This window comes from Melanerpes formicivorus, unplaced genomic scaffold, assembly GCF_026170545.1.
Source record: "Melanerpes formicivorus ecotype bairdi unplaced genomic scaffold, bMelFor1.0.p_v2 SCAF_21, whole genome shotgun sequence".
NCBI lineage: Eukaryota > Metazoa > Chordata > Aves > Piciformes > Picidae > Melanerpes > Melanerpes formicivorus.
This window is the reverse complement of record NW_027142373.1, coordinates 1,040,100-1,062,077: the sequence shown is the minus strand read 5'-3', so window position 1 is coordinate 1,062,077 and position 21,978 is coordinate 1,040,100. Positions and strand designations below refer to the sequence as shown.

At 49.4% G+C, this 21,978-nt stretch overlaps 1 long non-coding RNA gene across 1 annotated transcript; it reads right to left on the bottom strand.

Annotated features, from left to right (window-relative positions):
• Window positions 1-5,023: 5,023 nt before the first annotated feature.
• LOC137447453 (uncharacterized) lies at window positions 5,024-11,196 on the bottom strand. Its single transcript, XR_010988872.1, has 3 exons — window positions 10,837-11,196; window positions 8,866-8,927; window positions 5,024-8,291 (listed from the first exon to the last, which is right to left on the bottom strand). It is a non-coding gene; the product is annotated as an uncharacterized lncRNA (long non-coding RNA).
• Between the last annotated feature and the right edge of the window lie 10,782 nt (window positions 11,197-21,978).

The window sequence follows — 21,978 nt, the reverse complement described above, 5'->3', positions numbered from 1 at the left end:
CTCTCCACACAGGCAGATCCCACAGCAGCCACAGAGACCCTGCAGCTCTGCACTCTGCCTGCTATGGCCAGTGCCCAACCCTCCCACCCCCAGCAAGACTCTTGCTGATGAGCAAAGACCTCTGGCTCCAGCCATGCTTCACTCCCAGGCTGCTGTGGGTCTCTCCAGCAGCCCTCGAGGGATCCTGGCTGTGAGCCCGGCACAGGGCTGGGGAGCAGCCCCTCTACCCCCAAACCTCCCACAGCACTGGGCACAGGCACACAGCATGCCTCAAAATCAGCCCCCAGTGAGGCAGGGAGGTGAGGCAGCTGTGCTTGCAGAGGATGGCCACCCAAGGATTCCAGAGCACTTCAGGTGCCTCAGGATTTGTAACCTGAGGCACTGTCCCACTGGAGCTAGCTCCTACATGCGTGGGGGTGCAAGGTGCCAGGGAACCCCCAAACTGGAGAGGGAAGCAGCAGGCTGCAGGGAGCCAGCTGAGGCAGCAGAGCACAGCAGCTGCAGGCTCTCAGATGAGGTGTGCAGACCTTCTCCCTCGAAGGCACCTCAGGTTTTGGTGTGGGAGGCTGGGTGGCAGAATGTGAATGTGGGAGGCACTTGTGACAGCCCTGCCAGACAGATAATGAGAGCTGACTGCAGCAGCCAAAGCTCTGGGGGAGGAGCTGCAGATGTGGATGGCTGCACAAAGGGGGCAAGGGGAGTTCACTCAGGTTCAAGAGCAGGAGGTGTAGCTGGGTTTCCAACCATCACACACACCTCTGCTGTCAGCATCTGGATGTCACCAAGCATCAGTTCCCAGTTCCTCCAACAACGAACTTTGCCCCTGCTGGGTGCAAAGAACAGCAAAGCTGTCTGGTGTGTAGCCCACCCGAAGCTGCTCAGGACTTACAGGAAGGCTGACTGGCCCCAAGCAGGGCCACAGAAGGCTCTTCACACTGAAACTGGACCATGTGCAGCTCCACACTGCTCTGGGCTGCTGACTCACGTTTGCTGCTGACCCGCACAAGACCACAAGTTTCAGAGGGAAGGCAGCTGTCTGAAGAGCATTGCTCAGAGTAAAGTTTGTTACAAACAACAAATGGTGGAAAGAGAAGAGGAGAGGTCAGTGAGTAATTTCCCTTTGGCTGGCAGCAGGTCTTCATTCCACTCCGCAGCACTGCCCTTTCCTGGTGGCTGGAAAGCAACTCTGCAGATCTCACCCAAAGTAAGTCTCAAGCCACCCAAGCTGAGGGCTGCAGGGATGAGACCTCCCCAGCACTGCTCTCCTCACAGAAATGTTCTCTGCATCCACTGTGAAACTTCTTCCAGGGCACTATGTGCAGGTGCTGAATCTTGCTACTCCCCAGCTCAGCACCATCAGCTTGCTAAGTGCCCTTCAAGGAGCTATATGGTTGCTGCTGGATCATGCCCTAGCCCCTTCAGCCAGGCTCAAGATGTTTCAGGCTAACAGGCATCTCCCTTTTGTTCTGGCAGGAGACCAAGGAAGCATTTCCAAGTGCAGTGGGCTGACACCCACAGCACAGCCCTCTGCAGCCCACCTGGCAGTCGGAGATCACCATGGGTCTGCAAAGGGCTTCATGTTGATTACTCAGCTCAGGCAGGGTCGGAGCTGTCCCACAGCCACGATGTGAGGCAGGAGCCAGGCCAGGCTGAGGCTGGCAGCAGATCTGGAGCACACCAGCCACCTGCCCTAGGAAGCACAGCCAGCTCTGCTCTCTCCAGCACGGAAAGCAGCTTCTGTTATCAACTATCTGTTCTGTCTTTTGATGGATCACAGCAGATGCCAATAATGTGAGCACAGCACAGCACTGCCCCAAAGCACCCACAGAAGCCCCAGCAAGGGGCTTTGCTGCACCCACCCTCCCCATGCCAGGGCCCAGTCCTGCTGATCTCTGGACATCATTTGCCTTCTCATTCAGCACCTCTGGACATACACAGTCCCCCCCAAGACAGGCAGGCGTCACAGCGACAGCTACAGCTGAAATCTGAAGTGCTCTGTAGCTCTGAGGGGGTCACAATCGAAGAGATTTTATTACCCTCCCCCCAAAAAACTCTGTAGGAAATCCATTTATGTGGTTCAGGAAAGAATTTCACAAGGCAGAAAGAAGCTGCATAGGCAGAAAGTGCAGGGGAAGACACCAGAAATAGAGAACTGGAAGAGTGAAGGCTGAAGCAGAACCCAAACCTGAATTCTGGATTTCCTTTGCCCATGGGGAATGGCCACAGGGCACACATTTGCATTAGACCAGGAGCTCACAACTGATAGTTCAGGACACTAATCAGGTAAACAATCACTGCCACCTACTTCCCTTTAGTTTACTCTGTCAGCTCCAGGTGACCCAGGTTCAGCCAAGCCATCCACAGCATTAACTTGGCACCAGCTCCCCTGCAATGCCACAAGGCCACAGAAGGACCAACAAACTCTTCTTTAGCTTCCACAGCCACCCAAACAGCCCAGAGCAGCACCACCACACCTCTGGCTGTACCAGATCCTTATTCCAATGTGACTGGTACCACCTCCACAGCAGTTTGCACCCTGGGAGCAGGAAGTTCCAGAAAAACCACAGTGACTCCCCCAAAGAATGGATTCCTACTTAAACACCGTGGCATTTTCCTGCCAAAAGGGTACTTCCAGTGTTTGGTTTGTAGCACTTCACAGGGACACAGGTGAAAGCAGAGCAACCCAGAGCACATGAAGAGCACCACAGCCTGCAGGTGATCCCACCCTGAGCTGGAGCAAAGCAAGGCAAGGCAAAGCTGCCTGTTGTGTGTCAGAGCCCAGCTCCAGTTCTAATGCTGCACAGTTCATGCTCTGGTGAATCCCACACCTGCAGGCTGTGACAAGTGACAGCTGAGGAGGGTGATGCTTTCCTTGCAGTATCTCAGGTCCTTATTCCTGCAGTGCAGCATCTCCTTGGACTACCTTAGCATTTCACAGCAGGAACTGAAGAACCACCACCAGCCCAAGGGCTATGGTGACAAGAGCTGTTCCCACCTACAGATCAGTTTACTGCATCAGAGCAGCACTAACTGCTGCTCTTCAGCCAAGAGGCTGTGCACAGCCCAAGGATGCTCTCAGCTCTCTCCCTTCCCCAGAACAACAACTCACACACCAGGCTGATGCCCAGCCCCTGTACCAAAAGCAGAGAATCACACACTCAAGCAGGGAATGTTTGATCATCTTCTGGGGCATTCAAAGGGCAGCAGAGAGCTCCTCATTGCCAGGCAGCTCTGATGATTCCTCCATGCCAGGCCCTTCTCACCCCATGAAAGCAATTCCTCTGCTCTTCACAGGATGCTAAACTCACAAGTGGGGCAGGGACACCCCACACTAGATCTGGCTGGCCAGAGCCTCAGCCAGCCTGGGCTTAAACACCTCCAGGGCTGGGGCCTCAACCACCTCCCTGGACAACCCATTCCAGGGCTTCACCACTCTCATGGGGAAGAACTTCCTCCTCACCTCCAGCCTGAATCTCCCCACCTCCAGCTTCATTCCATTCCCCCTAGTCCTATCACTACCTGAGATCCTGAGCAGTCCCTCCCCAGCCTTCTTGTAGCCCCCTTCAGATACTGGAAGGCCACAATTAAGTCATCTCAGAGCCTTCTCTTCTCCAGACTGAGCAGCCCCAACTCTTTCAGTCTGTCCTCACAGGAGAGGTGCTCCAGCCCTCCCCCAAATCTTTCCCTACCAGGAGACATTCACTGAATTTCAAGGGAATGCAACCTCCCAGCATCCTCTTTCTAGGGAGCAGGCTGCCTGCCACAGGCCACACCACTTACAAGCCCAGAGGCTCTGGGACTGCAGACACAGCACTGCCACAATCTGCCAAACCAAGGTCTTGGGGTTTTGTTTGTTTGAAGAGCCAACTTCAGACCTTCTGGATGTTTTTAATTGGCCAAACTTGTTTGTTTATTGCAGGATTCATTCCAAGATTCATCCTAACCCTGCTTTCTTGGCCAAGTCTCCAAAACAGCCTGATGCCAGCTCCTGAATTTACACTTCTGCAGTAGTTGTTTTTTCAGGAGCTGCTCATTCCTGCTGCTCAGTAAGACCACTACAACACTGCATGGCAAAGGATTAAGCATGGGAGGGGAAACGAGTCTGAGTCATCCTGAAAATGTCTGCACAGCTGAAATGCAAAGCAAAGTTGAACTGAACTACATGGCACACACCAAGCACTTCAGTGGAAGGAAGGGATTTGTACAACCCCCAAGTTCTCACCTCCTCAAAACATCTGTGCAGGCACACAGGCCACCCTCCCCACACTGCCAGGAAACAAGCAAATGGGTGAATCTTGCAAACAGAGTGAGGGGCTGCACATTGAAGACCACTCCTTGCTGCACTTGTGGGCAGCAGCTGTCTTCTCAGTCTTCCTTTGAAACAAACTAAGAAGCCAGGATGAGCCAAACTCCTAACCCTGATGGATGTGAGAGGTAACTCAGCTTCACGTGGCTGCAGGTTCCAGCAGAGCTTGGCACCACACAGGACTAAAATCACAAGATCATAACTCCAATCTTTTTCACCACCATTTCCCAGCAAACATCCAGGATTACTTTGGCTGCTTCAGGTTTGCTTAGAAAGCCTGCTCTGATGCACCAGGCAGGAAATCCTCCAAGCAGAGAAGCTACCAGAAAAGGTCTCTTGCATTTGACCTGGCAGTTTAAAATGAAGCTCCCACCCAAAGGAAGTGATGCTGAATTTCTCTTCTCCTGTTTCCTGGATGATGCTTGCTGCAAAGAATCCCCTGGTGAAGACAAGGGGGGATGGGCATGAGTTGCTGCTGGGGAGATTCAGACTGGATGCCAGGAAAACCTTCTTTCACCATTGGAACTATTAAACATTGGAATAAACTCCCCAGGGAGGTGCTGGATTCCCCTGCATCAAACAGTTACAAGGCCCAGCTCATTTCAACTCTGTTCTTACCCAGAGCAGTTGGAGTGGATGATCCTGGAGGTCCCTCCCAAGCTATGAATCTATGAACCAAAGGGAATGTGTCACTGAGGACAAGCAACACATGGAGACACTCAGAGCCTTAGAAAACAGCCACAAGACAATGACTTGGAAACGTGTTTATTTGAAGACATGGAAATTACAAGAGGAGAGGGTAGGGAACAGATTACACAGGGCAGGTGCAGCTGCTGGTGCACTGCAGAGCACAAGAGAGAACAGAAGAACAGCACAGGTGCAGTGCACACACCTGACACACCCACCTGAACTCTCTGCTCCCATCTCTTGCCTTCACAGGCAGATGCTGAAGCTCTTCTAGAAGACAGCTCATCCATGGCCTGTCCTGCAAAAGCACAGGGTGTGCACAGCTCTCAGGACAAAGACCCAGAGTCGAGCATTGCTACAGCATTCTTCCAAGCTGGGGCATGAAGATACTGACAGAATGTTCCAAAATGTTGTTCATTTATTTAATGCCATCCGGATTTCAAGCTCTTACACCCCATTTTTCCCCAGGAATAATAAACCACGTGGTTCCACCCAGCAAAGGGTGTGTTCTTGGTTACCTAAGGAAGAAATCCTGAGACTTAATGATCTGGCAAAGCAAGATTCACAGGCCCAAGACACAACTCAGTTCTGAGATCCACATTAGCCAAATCTTCCATGCAGCTGCAGAGCAAACCCCACCTACACTGACCCAAACCTGGAACTCTTGTCTTTAGAGCACAGCTAACAGCAACCAGCAGCCCCCATCACAGAGCAGAGAGCAATGCTCAGCTGAACTCATAGTGGAGAAATAAATCACCCTGAGCAGCTCAACAGTTTGCAGCCACAGGCACTGCACAGAGAGCAATTCTCCACCAGAAAGGTGACAAATTCCTCACAAAGCAGACTTTGCATCTGGGTCTGGGTCTTGAAGGACAAAAAATTACCCCAGGAAGAGTTAGAAATTTGCTTCTCCAATGGGTCTCTCTCCCTCCCCATGCTAAGCACATGCCCTGTTTCCTGCACAGCCATCTGAGCAGTCCCACATCTGCCCATAAAACTGTAAGGATTAGATCAGAAACAACAGAAGAGATTAACTACTGAGAGCTTGGCTGTCAGTCACTGCCCCCTTGCCCCCCAAGACTTACCTTCTCTGCTGCAGTGCAGCTCTTGGACATGCTACAAATGAAGACTTCTGCACCAGGACTGAAATTCAGAAATTGAGAGCAGAGAGAAGCATGGCCAAGAGCAGTCTGGCCCCTGAGCCTTCCCCAGACAGGTCAGAGCACCAGGACGAGATACGAGTACCTGCCAGCAGAGCTCAGGCTGCTTTAGAGCCCACCACAGAGCCTGTCCTGCAGCACCTACAACCATACAAGAGAAGAAATAATTACATTGCAAACAGGAGAAGGTTACAAGAGTGCACAGGTTCTGTAACCTCACTCCAAGGAAAAGAGGAAACTTGCATCAGCAGACACAAAAGCAGCAAAGGATCTCCACTGTAAATAGCATGAACAAAACACACTGCCCAGCTCAGGAATGGCTCTGCTGCCCTCCTCATTGCTCTGGTGCAGAATGTAATGGAGATTGCTGGTTAGCAACAGCACTATGTGAGCAACTGTCACACACACAGGCATGGCTCAGAGAAGGGCAGTCAGCCTGAGAAGGTGTCACCTGCTCCTGCAGCAGCAGCAGGTGATGGGTTTCTGCTCTCAGCACGGAGGCCTAGAGCTCTCAAACTCACTCAAACCAACTAAGCTCCCAAGTGTAATTTGCATCAAAGAGCATTCAGACAATAAAGCAAAGCCCCAGAGCCAATAAAGGCCAACCACTTGTACTGTTCTGGAAGATGGAAATCCCTCCCAGCTGACATTCAGCAGTGCCAGGAACACAGCATCGCAGAGGTGGGAAGACCTCAAGAGAACAGGGAGGTGGAATCCAAGCAGCAGTGCCACCTCCAACAGCAACACCTCCAACACTGCTGCCACACCTAGGACATCCACCAAGGCTCCAAGTGATGTCAGGAGGTGCTGCCAGTCTCTGCCAAAAACCCACCAAGGAGAATGAGAGGGCAGAAAAGATGAGGAGGAGACTGGAAGAGCAGTCCCACCAACGTTCCTCTGATTTCACTTCCACTACAAGGTAAGTGACAGCCAGCTTCCTAAAGACTGCAGTTCAGAAGCACAGCAATCCAGGAGAAGTGAAACACCCTTCAGTTCCTTTGTTTTTTAAATTGCTCCTTTTTGGTTTTTCCTTAATGTCTGCAAGGAGCATCAGCTCTGAACTGCAAAGTGAGCACGAGCCAAGCCTTCTGCCAAGAGTGCTGACTGGAACCACAAGAGGTTGAGAACAACAGAGGCCAAGTCCAGAAAGCACCTAGAAAAGGGAAAATATTGCAAAACTCATAAAATAGAGTAATAAATATTGAAGAGGGGGGAAGTCCTAGAATCCTCTGTTTCATGTCTCTATCAGCTGCTTTTTTGGTTGCTTTCTTCCCTCTCCAAGAGGGGTTGCAGAAGGGACACTGAGGAGCCACCTACTGGCGTGCTGGAAGTCCTTCAGTCAGGCTGCACACAGCAGCTAGAAACAGTTCAAAACACAGCTTTGCCTGACCCATTTCAATTCCAAAAGTTCTGGGCAAAAAGGCAGCAGTGAAGCACAGCTTGATGGCACCAGGCTTCAGCCCAGCAAGTTTCCAGCCACGGAACCCAGCACAGGGAACCAGGAGATATCAATGAACCCTTCCCTGCCCCCGACTCAGTGTTCTGCAAAACACCAGCTGACAGGAGGTGATGCAGCTCCCCCCTGCAGGCTGGGAGTCACCCCCAGGGAAAGGTTTAGTTTGCAAGGTTTTGATGAGTTTCAAAGGACATCCAGGAGACTGTTTGCAAAGGCCTGCAGGGACAGGACGAGGGGCAGTGGCTTCAAACTAGAGCAAAGCAGATTTAGACTGGATGTGAGGAATAAGTTCTGCACCGGGAAGCTCCTGGAACAGGTTGCCCAGGGAGGTGGTTGAGGCCTCCTCCCTGGAGATATTCAAGGTGAGCCTGGACAGGGCTCTGGGCAACCTGATCTAGTGAGGATGTCCCTGCTGAGCGCAGGGGGTGGACTGGATGAGCTTGGAAGTCCCTTCCAGCCCAGCCCATGGTTCTATGATCCAATTTGGCTACTGGGACACAATTTTGGGCACACTTGTAGGCCTGCAGAGGCTGCAGCACCACGCTGGGCATGGATGGGGAGGGGGAAAAGCCTGAAACCAACCTTCTCCAGAGGTATAAAGAGCAGTAACTTACCTGCCAGCTCAGTTGCTATGGCACCATGAACGTTCTTCAGGGATTAGAAGACAAGATGGGGATGGAAGCTAAAACATTGTTAGAAGATAGAAGGGGTCAGGCACTGAAGATACCAAACAAAAACAGTTTAAACTTTTTTTGGAACCTAACTTCTAATTGCTGTTCAGTCAACTAGCATTTCCAAAGCATCTTATTTTACTCAGACAACTATTTGACCAATAGCATTTAATAAATCATTTTACACCTACACTTTCAACCTGCCACCAGGCATCCTCCTCAGAGCCAGCTGGGCTGGCTGAACAGTGACTGGAGGAGTCCAGCAAGCAGGTGTCTGTAGACTCACACATTCCATCCCCAGTGTCATCAGGCAATCCCAACTCTAACTAGTGCACATCATTCCCAGGCTCCTGGTATTAAAGCCTGAGTTTTCTTGACAAAGCCTTTGTGGTCTCAGCTTAGGAGAGAGCATTTGCTGCCAGCACAGACACAGGCTCAGTGGATAGAAGCCTGGCTTTGCCTCAGAGCAGCGTGGCCTTGCCAGTCCCACAATTCCTCCTGGAGCTCCTCTTAAGAACTTCCATCCTGCAGTCCCTCTGCACAGGGATCCAGAAATTCAAGCATTACCATGTCATTTTCACCTACCAGCAGAGAATCCACACGAGTCCCACAGCCAGCACAAAGCTCTCAGGTTCTGTTGCCAGCATCTGAAAGAGGCATTTTAAAAACAGTTAAACAAGGGATGGCTGTGGGCTGCCCTGCATTCATTTACTACTTATTGCAGGCTCTGTAAGAGCCATGGTAGCTGAAGAGGTGTGGAACACAACTTCTCTGCATTTCAAGCTTGCAGGACCTCACCCTGAACCCACGGAATTTTGGGTTGTTCCTGGCCACTCCCTCTGGCTGCTTACCAAGCCAGCAGCCAGCCTGGGCCTTGGGTTCAGATTCCACTCTAGGAAAGAGCTGGTCCAGCCCTGCCATGGCTTCTGCCATACACCTCTGAAGTGCTTCACCCTGAATCCTTACTCAGAAAAGCTGCACCTGAATGGGACTAATCACACTGCAGGAGACTGAGGTGGAAAGGTACAGACCCCTGAGAGCACTCAGGAGAAAAAGGGAGAGGGAGGCAGGGAGAGGGAGGCAGGGAGAGGGAGGCAGGGAGAGGGAGGCAGGGAGAGGGAGGCAGGGAGAGGGAGGCAGGGAGAGGGAGGCAGGGAGAGGCAGGCAGGGAGAGGCAGGCAGGGAGAGGCAGGCAGGGAGAGGCAGGCAGGGAGAGGCAGGCAGGGAGAGGCAGGCAGGGAGAGGCAGGCAGGGAGAGGCAGGCAGGGAGAGGCAGGCAGGGAGAGGCAGGCAGGGAGAGGCAGGCAGGGAGAGGCAGGCAGGGAGAGGCAGGCAGGGAGAGGCAGGCAGGGAGAGGCAGGCAGGGAGAGGCAAATGTTACTTTCTAAGAAAGCAAAACAAACCCACTCCCCACTCCCCCCCAGAGTAAACCCCAACAAGCAGCTTCCCCAGGCTTTCCTGGCTTTCTCCTCCCCATTGCTGCTGCTGCTTTGTCCCCTGTTAACACAGAAGAATCTAAGACCCAAGAACAGAGAAGCCCAAAGCTACACCATCTGACCACATCTTATTTCTTTTCATGCAACTTCAGTATCACTGCAAGTGGTCCTCTGCCCACACAAAATACTCCTGGAAACTTTTCCCACAGTTGAGGATTTTTTTGCTTCAGCAGTTTGAGATGACCTTAGTGGCCTAACACACCTCAGAGCTGGAAGCACTCTGGTAAGGTCTTCACTGGTTTTGTGTTGGGCAGTACTGGGAGAGGAGGACTCACTGCAGGAGCACAGAGGCCAGCTGTGGCTTTCAGATACATTACAGGGAGACTGAAGGCAAACAGCAGGGTTCTCAGGTCTGCTCACTACCAGCACTGACTTGCAACACAGCCCTTCAAAAAGATCTTGGCATGCACCAGAGATGCCACATACTGCCCTTGTTCCAGCCTTTGGATGGATTTGCCTCCCACCCCTAGCACTCCCTCTTTCCAGCCCTGTGCACAAGCATCACCACCAGGTTATTTTACTTAACCCAAAGGAAAAGCCTACAAAGAACTTGCCAGCTGCTGTCCTCACTGGAGAACTGTCTATCACCAACTTCCTGCACTTCCAGGGGGCCACCTGAAATGATTTTGCTGTCCTGGACTTCCTGCTCCATTCCTGGCAACTTCCTCATGGCCTCCTCGCTGTAACTTCTGGTTCTGGTGGGGACTGCCTGCCTCAGGTGAACACACAGGTGGGGCAGCAAGGAGATGGAGCAGCATGCTCCCAGCTGGTGCAATCAAGCTGACAGAAGTACTGCTTGTCCCAAAAGTCAGGTGGGAATTGGTGGGATGCACACCTAACCTTTCTGGTGGGTGAGAAGGGATGGACTGTGCAAGCCAGCAGTGCCTGCTTTGGGACTACACCTCAGAGATGGGCACAGATGCTCTGCTCTGGCCCTTCCACAGCTCTCCCTCCCAACCCTGCACAAAATCTGCACTGAAGCCAAAGCAGAAAGGAGAAGTGTAGGGGTTCCCTTAGGTGAGATGCCCAGTGCAGACAACAGCATCAGCAAAAGAAACACCTGTGTAGGCCTGCTGCCTGCACTGACAGCCTCCCACAGGCCATCTACACAGCATGACTGGAGGCACTGGCTGGGAGAACTTCCTTCTCACTCCAACTGCTGGTCAGAAGAGTTCTGGATGAGAAAACAGAGGTGAGAGAAAGTGAAAACCAAGATCATTTCCTAAACTTAATAAAAAGTCCAACCCTTGGCTGTTGAATTGTCTTCAAACAGGGCTCTGACTGCATCAAGTCACTCTGACCAGCAGGGCTTCCAGGCTTGATACAGGGACAGAAGGACTAACCAGAACTAAACAAAAGGTATTAGGAGACCATGGTTCCTTCAGCATCTTTAGCAAGCCTGTCCCTGTACTTCACACCTTTCAGGCACACTACCTGCAAGTTCTTTTCCTGGTCAGGGATTGGAACAGGCTCCCCATGGAAGCGGTGGAGTCCCCATGGAAGCGGTGGAGGTAGTCAAGGAATGTGTGGCTGTGGCACCTAGGGACATGGTTTAGTGGCCAAAGTGGTGTTGGGTTGATAGTTGGACCACCTTAGAAGCCTTTTCCACCCAAAGCAATTCTGTGCTAGAGCAAATGTGCAGCTCTCCAAGCTTTAGCACTTACCAGCAGTTCCTCAGCACAGCTGTGGTGTTAACAAGGGCAGCACACAGCACCTGCAGAGGTTTATTCCAATGGTTAATGGACACAGCCCTGATGTGTACCTTAAAAACTGAACTGTAAAGGCAGGAAGAGACAAATCTACTCCTGAAAGATAACAGCTGGCTGTGTAAGATTATTGCACTTCAGTAAAGTACTAAATTACAGTAAGATTACAAAGGAACCACCAAGAGGTGGTGAAAGGACATCAGCAGCGTGGTGCTCCAGGAACATTCCCTCTGCAGGATGCTTGTGCTCACTTTGGAAGCTACTGAGGTGTCTGTATTTTGATAGACAGAGATTCTGCAAGCCCCTGCATGCTGCATGGTTTAATCCCCTTGCTCTCACAGTGGTCCCTTCCAGGGACAGCATCAAAGCCCAATGAAAACACAGCCAGCATACACCTGAGCTGACCTCATTCCTGTCTTGGCTGAGTAGGGAAGGGCTTGATTCACCAAGTGAAAGGTTCTGGAGAGCCACTCAAAGTCTGTGTCATGCTGGTCAGAAGTGCAGCTGGAGGAGGAATGTATCACAACAGGAGGTTGTGACCCAAGCTAAATCATTGTGCTCTTCTGGGAGGTCTCTTGGAACTCCCCACTGGTGGCTCTCTGGAGGAGGCTGGAAGCACCTTGTCACCAGGTAGCTCCCCACAGCATGGAGCTGGTGTCTACAGACAATGAGCCAGAAGTGCTGGAATGGCTCAATTTGTGCATTTAGAGGTTACTGCCACCTCCTAAGCACTAGGAAGAGTCTCCCACTGCTATGAAGGAACTCCAAGTCGAGTTCATGAGGGCCTTTGTCCACTCAAACACCAATTGTTTTTCTGCCAACACACCTGAAACAAACCACATCCTGCACTGCTAAGAGACCTTCAGGAGGGAGAATGAACTCCAGTCACGAAGTTATTCTGGCCTAATGGGTAACCTCCCTTCCTCCTGGGTTTCTAAAAGAACCTAACCCTTAGAAGGCCCCAACCTTCTCTAGAAGTACTGAGAGAAAACTTTCCCAGCTCATTCACCTCAACTCTCCTCTCTCATGCAAACAGCACTGAGAAAAGGCTAACTCAGCAGAAAATCTTTATATGCTCAAGAGCTCACATTTGCAGCCATCTGCTGTCTCCTGTACCTGCCAGTTCAGCCAAGATAAGCCTACCAAAAAAACCCAGCAGTTTTCCTCAGTCTCCATGAAGCCTCTACCCCATGGAAAAGTCCTCATGGAAAGTCAGGCTACCATACCCCAGGCAAATGTATGGCTTTTACATAACCAGAGACAACACTGAATTCATGTAAAAACATTAAATAAGTGAAAATAAGTAAAGCTAAAGGAATAAACATTTCAAGTGGTGCCTCTAAGGAGGGGGATGTCAATTGCCAGCACAGAAGTGGACTCTAAATCCTCCGTGCCAGACTCCAAACTCTGTGCTGTAATGGATAAACACCAATCCTGGATTTAGTTCTTAGACTGAGATTTCATTTTAAAATCCATCACCACAGGATCTTGGCTGAGGGACTGACTGGTGGAGCTACTCACAGCAACCAAGAGCTGGGAAACTGCATTGTCTTCCTCCCTGCAGTATGAGCACACTGCCATGCCCCACACTGCACAGCCCTTACACTGGAGAAATCACTTGGAGCTACTCAAGTATTTACCCAGCAGCTTCCACTGATACAGACATTTGATGTCCTTTAGCTGCTTCTATTTTAAACCTCAGCCCACGTGCTAAAAGGCTTTTTGAAGCCACTTCCAATGGAAGATGCCCTATATTTGTGGAGCTGCTTCCCCCATCTGCAGGGTGGAAGAGGCAGCACACTGCAGGTGTCCTCCTTTGGCCCAACCAAACAGATTTGACTCCTAAGCTTCAGGCTTCAGATGCTGTGCTGCACACCTTTTTGGCTCATAGAATGGCTTAGGCTGGAAAAGACCTCAAGAGATCATCCACTCCCTAAATGCACTCACCAAGCACACAGGTAAAGAAATCTATTTGACAGGAGAGAAATGGCTGAAAAACTGATGAAATCTACTTGGAAAAAAAACCTCTATTTGACAGAAGATAGATGGCTAAACCCAGCCAAGAGCCAGACAAGAAACAAACAGAGAGAGAAAAGCAAACAAGGCCAATTCTTTTCTAGGGATGGCCCCTGGGGAACTCCACAGAAGGAACAGGCTGCAGAACACTGAATTTTTACGAGGAACATTAAAGAGGATTCATGGTTCAATGCTTTGCAGCCACGAGGAATGATGAGTGCTTATTTGGAGTGAAAGGGCAAAGGAAATGCAGAATTGGCTGCAGTGCTGTGTGACATGAATCACCTGCAACATGAGGACAGAATGAGATCTCATACTTCATGTAGGTAATGAAATACCAATGCCATTCAAAGGATGCTGTAATGTTCTGACTGCTCTGCACGGTGACAAGGGCCACTGAAAACAACAGGAGCTCCAAATCTGCACCTGTAGCTTGCTGGCTGCACAGATCCTGTGTGCAGTGCTGCAGGTAACACTTTTCTCCCCTCTCTTTCTCCCTGCAAAGACAGACAAGCAGAGGTGTACACTACTGAAAAGCCTCCAGCCTGCTTTCTTAACTGCAACACATTAGAATACTGAAAGGTACAGCAAGACACAGCCCTGACAGTTACAGAAGCCTGACACAAGAGGGACTGAGCAGCCAGTCATTAGCAGGCCTTCTGTAGTAAACCCCTAAGTAACAGCTGAAAGAATGTGTGGGGGGTAGAAAGCCAAGCATTGGATAGAAATGCTGAGCATTAAGAGTTGTCTTTAAAGCTGTGTCCACCAAAACTTGACTTTGCCTCCAGAGCTGCTGGGAGAAGGGAACAAAGGTGACTGCTCAACTTTCTGGAGTAAGCAGGGCAGTGCTTACTGATGGAGTTACCCTGGCAGTGCTTATGTGACCCAAGGACCTATCTTACAATATGTACTACCCCAGGTTTTGACTCTTGACAATTCCTGGCAATCCTGAGGAATCCAGCTGGCTATCACCTCCCTGGCTTCCTTCCCACCACTGTATGCAGCCTTTGTATTCCCAGCATCAGAGTTCAATGAACCCCTTACCAAAGGCCTCCTAACTTGGATCCTCCTGTAACAGCCTGGAGCATGTTTCAGGTGTGGCAGTGGCACCCCAGCTGCTGCACCCCAGACTGAGCAACCACCTGCACAACAACCACACCTGCAACAGCAGGAAGCAACAAGGGCCCACAGCTCTGCTCCTTCCTCCAGCCAAGCACACAGCAAGTCCACAAAGCTGATGTCTGCCTGGAGCCATCCCCTGCCAAGGACTCATTTGCACTGAACAATGCTCAGCTGGATCTCTGCTCTGAAACTGCTGCCTCAGTGGAGTGCTCCCCACCTGCCTAAGTGGCTACCTTCCACCTGCAGCACCACCATTGCCAACCACTCATCTCCCTGCAGACACAGAAAGCAAAGAGTGCTGGGGGCATGGCCATGCTGCTCTTCCTGCTTCAGGTTTTTTGGTGGGGCTTAGTTGGTTGGTTGGACTTTTGCTTTGGGTTGGGTTTTTACTTGTTTGCAGCTTGAGGCTGTGGTTTGGTTTGGGTTTTGAGAAAATGATGAATAAATAATCTAGGGTCTGTCCCAGGGCTGAGGCCACCAGTGCAGAAGCTGTTTCAACTGAGACAAAGTGGTTTCAACTTTTGGTGAACTGCTGTATTTTGAACACACAGAACCCCTGAAAAAGGACCATACTCCAAGCAACCTTTTCTATACTGCCCAGCACAGGTAAAACTGAGAGCCTGGTTCTTCCCAACAGTCTGCTCTCCTCTTGCTCTCAACCCAGTGAGTCCTTTGGGACACCTTTTTGTAAGCTGGAAGAATTTTGCTTCCCCCAATCCTCTTGCTGAAGGCATTAAAATCCCCACTAGTCAGTTTTGGCTACTGATCACAGGGCTTTGTGCACAGGAGCTGCACAAATTAACCACACTGGGAGATACTCCTTTAGGTTTTAATGCAAGCACTCAAAATCAATCTTATTTGGAGGAGCCCTTTGAGGCCCTTTGCCCCATCCATACAAATCCTCTATAAGCTAATACTTAGGATGATATTGTTGTACCAGCTCTGCCAGCAAACTCAGTCAGGTGCCCAAGCTTTGATCTGAAAGCAGCATTCCCAGCACAGCAGAAAGGTGAAGCCACAAGGAAGCACAGCAGGATGAAAACTCTTCTAAAGACTAAAAATGAGGATGATTTTACTTCACTTCAACTTCAGCACAGGCATGGTATTTGCCAGAACACACACACCCCCCTTAGAAGAAAGCAGAGAGCTTATGCACCAACACCTGACTGCAGCCTAAAGCTCTGGTCTGCCAAAAACACAAAACAAAATCCCAACCAAACAAAAACCAACCACCAAAAAAAACCCAACCAAGCAAAAATAAAAACAAAGACAGAAAACTCTGTCCTGGCCTTAAGCCAGGAGCTGCCCTGGGCAAAAGGAGAGGCAGGTATTCCCCCCCAGGGGAGTAAAGCAAAGACACTCACATGGGACTGGAGGTTACCCAGATGCTGTTTACAGCTACACACAGAAACACAGCAGGTACTGAGGAAAAGGAAGAGAGAGAGAGACACATTCAGGCCACTTCTCCCCTTGGGCCAGAGCCTTCCCCAAACCTCCCTCTCAACCTCAGCAGGCACCAGAGGCAGGCCAAACTGCACCCCCAGGGCAGGCTCACCATGGCCTCAATTCCCCCCTGCAGCAGAACACCAGGGCTCAGCCAGGCCTAAAGCCCTGTCCCTCCCACCAGGCCAATATTGCACAGCAAGAAATTCGTTTGGCAGCTGAAGGCCGCAAGGGCCAGGCTGCCCCAGGGTAAGAGCTGTGCCTGTCAGAGCAGAGAGAAAGGAGGGAAAGAGAAGGAGCAGACAGTCAGGTCTGTCTATACAGGGAGGTGCAGGATGATGGGAATGAAGTAACTAAGATTACACTTGCTTGTGTCCACCTCCTGGTACTCTCTGGTACTTCTGGAGGACTTTTTCTCCGTGGTGGGACACTCAGTCCCTAACCTGTAACAAACCCTCCCAAACAAACAACAAATGAAGAAATCTGAATCATGGAATGTTTTGAGTTGGAAGGGACCTTTGAAGGTCATCTCTAGTGCAGCCCCTAATCCATCAGGTTATTGATCAGCTATTACAGAGATTCTGAAGCCTCTCCCGTACAGCTGGAGCACTTAGATCACTTGGAGCTGTGGCAGGAAATGTACCTCCGGTTCCCTCGAAGGCTTAGAGCTGGTTCACAGGCAGCTCAGGAGGTTCTTATTTGCTGTACAACACCCAGCCCCTGCCTAAAGACATCCACAGGAGGAGTTTGGTCTGCATTTAACATTAAACAGATACAACCACCTTGCTAACAATCATTTATTCTTCTACACCAAAAAAACAGTTATCTGCCTTAGGTGCATGCCAGCCTTCAGAGTGGCCACATCCAGCCTGCTTCCCAGCCAGAGCAAGCTCACAGAAGAGCTCTGCAGAAAAGGCCTGGTGGGAAGCACCAGATCAGCACAAGTTCTTCAGAGGGAACTTCACTGGAAGATATGGCAGACAAGACAAAATTTTCCTTCTGACTAAAAGAGTAGCTGCTGCTGCTGGGCTGCAGGCTTAGACACCTTCAGCTATGTGGCTTTGCTATCTCTGCTCTGACCTTCTCCTCCAACTGCAAACAACCTGAAGAACTAAGTGCACAGAAACAGTAAGTAGGAAACATGGAGAAGACTGGAAGGTGTGTTGCACACCCTAAGAGCTACTGCTGCTGGCTGTTCAAAGGGGAAAGGAAGTGCTCACTAAAGGATCCACAAACAGGCTGGAGGTGCTGCCTGACAGGAGGAGCCAGTGCTGTTCAGCTCTGGGGTTTGCTGGATGGAGGTTGCAATGACTAATGCATTAAGAGCAACACTGATGTACTTTGCTAATCTGCTCAGCAGCAGCTTATGGAGCTGTCTTCAGCTGCTTGCATCCTCTGCCTGCTGTTCAAAGGGGAATGCTCCATGCTGAGTATCTGACCCCACACCGAATCTCAGGGAAAATTCTGTTCAGAGGTGGTTTGGGTGCTGAGATCAGCAGCATTTCAACCTAACTGCAGATCAAAAACCCTTGTGGGTAAGCTGCATGTTTGCTTCAGCACTTGCATGCTGCAGGGCAGAAGTCACTCAGTAATACAGCTCACTGAAATAGTTCTTTTAAGGTGCTATCATCTCCTGGTAGGAAGAATTCCTCTCCTGTAATCTCAGCACTGCTGAGCATCTTGTTTCCAGTGCTGAGCAGAGCAAAGAAGAGCGAGCTTGTCCAGAACAACAGGGAAATGAATCTGTAATTGCAATTGATTTTGACTGAAAATGCACTAAGTTCAAGACCTCTGGTCTTGACAAGAGACAAAATAAGGCACTTGTCTTGTTTCAGGCATGTTTTATAGCTACTGCCAGCAAAGTGACACAAATCTGTACCTCACTGCTCAATACATTGACTTCTAAAACTGATTGCCTACAGTAGGGTTCAACAGGGCACATTGGAACGTGTTTCCAAGAAGGCTTTCAGAAAGTTGTCTGCCTCTAGGAACTGGCTAAAAAGTGAACCTAAGAAACACCAACATTCCAACCCAAGCAACTCCTGAGCTCCTATCCTCAGTTATGCACCTGACCTATTTTCATCCCAGCCTTTTAGCCTAGGCAGCATTTCACTTCCCTTTTTTTCTGCAGGAGTTAAAGCAGCACAGCAGGAAATTTAAGAAGAGCAAAGCCCATGCACTGCTAAGACAGCTGAATGCTCTCCAGAATTAGCTTTCCTTTCCTACCATGAAATCAATGCTCACCCTCTTAAATTCTCGTTGGGTTTGCATTTTCTGCATGCCAGGTCTGAAATGCCTGAATGTCTGTCAGAATCACATCAGAGAAACAAGGCACTGATGCAATGGATCCCTTGAAATGAAAATGGAAATGCAACCTCCCCTCAGAGATGAAGATGTAGGCAAAGAGAGGAGTCTGTGTGTGTCCTACACTGCCACAAGCTCTGCAGAAAGCTCAGCAGGAAAATAAATAAGCAAGGCTGAATGCTCACTGGTCCTGAGGGAAAGAGTGAAGCTGGACTTTGAAGCAAGGGGGGCAGGACTACAGTTTTGCCTGCTCTTCCTTTTACCCTTTGTTTTCCCCCTCTCCTTAATTTAAAGCAGTTTAGCAGATTCCAGTCACAGCAACACATTTGGAAGTTGTGTTTTAAACTCATAAGCCTCACTGATAAGAAGCTGATGCTTTCCAGTTGTTTTCTTCCTGGAACAACCTTGCCATCTGCTGTATTTCCAGAGCCCTGAGCATATTCAACAACTCCTACCACACTTATTGTCAAGGACTTCATGTGACTGGGAAGACTGGAGAATCCAGATGAGAGATCCTCTTATTTCTGTGAAGATCTTTCAAGTACAAGAGCACGGACAGCTCTGCGTGCCCACAACTCTTCTCGGATCAAGGCATCCCAAGCCAAGTTTATCTGGAATTAAACAAACACTTCAGATCTGAAAAATCCTTACAAAACACCTCTACTCACCAGTTACACTTCTTCTGCAGCTGACTATTCAGGTCCACAACATTGACTGAACCTGGAATGCTCCTAGAGCCTATAGCAAGCTGCTCCCGACTCCTCTGCAACTTTCAGAGCACCGCACAAAGGGACAAGCAGGAAGGAAAGGTCTTGATGCCTCTGGCTGAGGAAGTGTGCAAGATGAGCAGGTGCCACGAAGGGGTCCACAAGTCCAAGTGTTCCCAGTCTGATTTGCAAATCTGTTTCTTCAGCTTTTGTTATTTGTCTGTCTAGAACCAACAGATCAGGCCCTCCACAAAAACAGATGATTACTAACGTCCCGAGGTTTATAATGGGATAAACTACAACTGTGCCTTGGCTTAGGGCCAGCCCTCTCCTCAATTAATGCTCTCTAAGAATTACCAAGTGATCCAACTTCAGGACATGCCAGGCTTGTGTCTACTTTCAAGATAAACCTCTCTTTTTATTATTGATTAGTCTTTTACAGAGATCTGCTTGGACTCCTTTCTCCACAGCCTTGTTGGACTTTGCAGAAGTGTGCTGTAAATTCTTTGCTTTTTCATGGTGGGGGTGGGAAAAAAAAACCAAACCACCAAACACCCCAGAGGTGCACGGAACTACAGAGGGAAAATTTAAGTGTTCACAATCATCCATGCCTCCAGCAACCCTAAAATAGCATCCAGTTCTCTTCTGAAGTGCAAGTCACCTTTATTTCCAATCGCTTTCAGCAGCAGGAACGTGCACCGTGCTCCTCTCGGGCACAGACGCACCTAAATTTAACCTTTACCTTCAGTGCTGGGAATCCCTCCATGGCAATGGCAGATTTTCAACAATATTCCAGTGCTCAGGCCTGTGGAGCTCATCTCCTCCCTCCTCCCACCCCCAGCCCTTTCAGGGTACTGAAGGAAACGAGAAAGAAAGTTGTCTTACCGATAGCTCCAAGGTTAATGTCCCTTGCGACCCCCACCTAGCAAGTCGACATCATGACATGTCAGGTCAGCCTCAACCACGCTTCCCTGATAGTCAGGTAAAAGGAAGGAGTTAAAACACAAAAGTGACACTTGCAGACTTCTGGATATCAGCAAACGTGATGCAACATATTCTGAACTGTCTTTCAGAGCTTCTGGTAACTTCCCAGATGTTAAAACATTTTTTTCAGCGGGATTCTCCTGGGGTAAAATTTCAGCAGCTCCTGATCAACCACCAGATCTTGCAGATCCACCTGGACTGGTTAGTCAGGAGAATGAAAGCTGTCCATCAGCACCAACGAGGCGGCTAGCCCCTGCTGCACACGTTTGGTCGACTAATAAATGCTCGGCTTAGCCACTCTGGGTCTCAGAAGACATTTTAGGCCAATAGACTACAACAGCCTCATTCAATTCCAAGTTAACAGAAGCTCTCACTTTCTTTGGTTTTGTATTCAGAAAAGGAAGCACAACTTGGTACACTCTTGGGACTCTTTCTATAAGGCTCTGACCTATTGAAGTACATCGCATGGATGCCAGAATCCAACCTGGCAAACCTGCGCTGGCCAACAACCCTTCATCACCCAAGTATCCAACTCAGGTCATGTAGGATCAAGGATTGCTCAGGACAGATCTACAGGGCAGGGTCCTTGCTGTTCTAGGATGTTCTTCATCATCACTTTTGGACAACCAGTCTGGTGAAAATGCACACATCTGCATCAGGGTGCACAGCTCCAGGTGGCAAACCCTTTACTACCACTTTTAGGCCTTTTTGCTCGGTTATTTTTCTGCTAGCCTTATAAGAAGAGTGCCTTCTGCATTCTGCTCTGGGTAGCTCAAAAACACAGAAATGGGCTTCATGTCCAAATGCAGAGGGCACAAAAAGTGCTCAGGGATCTCTACAGTCACCAAAGCCACGTGGTGAGCTTCTACTGGTTTACTCTGCAAGGGCTTCAGCAATGCAGTTGTCATTCTTCAAGCATTAAGACTACAGAAACCAGGTTCTGGAAACAACTGCCACAAAACTTCAAACTTTGTAATGCTTGGGGACAAAAGAAAAAAAGGCAATTGTTTAATGAATGAGTAGGATTCAAAACCTGCTTTGGTAAATTGCTTTGTTAATCATGTGGAAAGAGGTCTCTAATAGCACAACAGCTCAGGTTTGGAATTGCTAAGAATCTGTCAAGCTACTTCATTTTTCAGTCAAACACGTTATCAAAACAGACATTTAAGCAACTGCTATAAATGAGTGATCAAATGGTGTTTAAAATCCCATTTCATGGCTCCTCCTCCAATGCCAGCAGGACACTCACAAAAGTTTCAATACTGACATGCATTTTCAACATCTTCTCTAAGAGGATCTTGGCTAAGTTACACTGAAGGAACGATCAAAACAGATGCAGGAGAGCAAGTTTTAATTTATTTGGGGTTTTATCCAAATTGTGCCCAGATGCTAGTGCAAAATTCTTCCCTTGAGTATCTGTCATCAGGCAGGGTAGATTTTCCCACTGTGCTACAGTCTCTTTGTTCAATAATTAAGTTCAAGTCCAATATCCACACTACTCGAGGCAGCTGTATGGAGCACAGGCAATTGTTAAGGATTCAGTACAGCACTGCTGCAAATTTAAGATGGTGAATTTAAGTATCCATACATCATGTAAATTGAAGAGCTTTGTATGCCTTGTAAACAGCAATTTCTGCTAATTTTACCTTTCTCTTATAAAAATGTATAGCTCAGCTTCTGCTGTTCAATAACAACATTAACAGGCCTGGTGCTTTGAGCAGGTTATCACCAGATCCAAGGTGCAGCTTTACAGTTCTCGAGGAAGACATTTGAACATTTTTGTCCCTTAGTTGTTTTGCAAACTTTAGAATTGAAGTGCTTCACTTCCTCCCCACACCCCCCCCATAAGCATGCTCTGGCACTTCCCCTCTCCTGGGCTAACACTTGAACGGTGCCGTAAGGACAGATTAAGCTGCTTCC